Source organism: Mus caroli, chromosome 3 (genome assembly GCF_900094665.2).
Source record: "Mus caroli chromosome 3, CAROLI_EIJ_v1.1, whole genome shotgun sequence".
Taxonomy (NCBI): Eukaryota; Metazoa; Chordata; class Mammalia; order Rodentia; family Muridae; genus Mus; species Mus caroli.
In genome coordinates this window covers 110,554,570-110,555,481 of record NC_034572.1, presented here as the reverse complement: position 1 = coordinate 110,555,481, position 912 = coordinate 110,554,570, and the positions used below count along the sequence as shown (strand labels likewise).

The window sequence follows — 912 nt, the reverse complement described above, 5'->3', positions numbered from 1 at the left end:
TTCATGTTTTCTGTCACAATCCAAATTCCCGCTCTGAATTCACTTCTTTCCAACCTATAAATCTCAGCGCCCCGAGGCTCACTCCTAACCTAGGTTTCTATCTCTCCACCTTTCAATTGGAATCTCCGCTGAAGACTTACAGATACGAGATACTGCCAAGTAAAGGGAAGTTAATATACCCAACCTTGAACTCCCCGCCCTTCAGTACTGCCCCTCCCTTTCCAACAACTTCCCCATTTCTATAGATAGCTCTATTTCCCAACTCCTTTGGCTAACACCCTGGAATTACCTTTTTTTTTTTTTTTAATGAATGAGGCAATGTATTAACCCAGCATCCTTTGTTCTAATGCTTCTTGTTGGCCGCTGCCGATCCTGTTCAGATATCTTTGTCCCTGAGGTGTTAGCTTGCTGCCCTCAATGGTCCTTTTCCACCATTTTCAGCCCATCCAGGGCTTGGAGGACACTCTTAGAGCCTCTGCTGAAGTGTCTGGGTCTGACACCTTTTCTCTGCCGTCCTCCGTAGATCTTGGTCATGGAACCAACCTCTGCACCACCACGGAGGTACAGGTGCTGAGCTGTGGAAGCAGCTCATGTGTAGAACCAGTTCTCATCATATGGGGAAAGCTCTATATGTTTGTGTCCACCTGGACTTTTTGAAGAAAACTGCCAGAGCTCTGATGAACTCCTGCTGGTTAACGTCTTTTACCGTAACTCCAAGCATCCTGTGGCCTTCGTTCTGCCAGCCAGGGGAAGGGGCGGAATTACCTTTTTGTTGTTGTTGTTGTTGTCGTTGTTTTCGAGACAGGATTTCTCTGAATAGCTCTGGCTGTCCTGGAACTCACTTTGTAGACCAGGCTGGCCTCGAACTCAGAAATCCACCTGCCTCTGCCTCCCGAGTGCTGGGATTAAAGG

The 912-nt window shown here is 47.6% G+C and overlaps 1 pseudogene; it reads right to left on the bottom strand.

Annotated features, from left to right (window-relative positions):
- Nucleotides 1-343: 343 nt before the first annotated feature.
- Nucleotides 344-721, bottom strand: LOC110291996 (annotated as a pseudogene).
- Nucleotides 722-912: the final 191 nt, after the last annotated feature.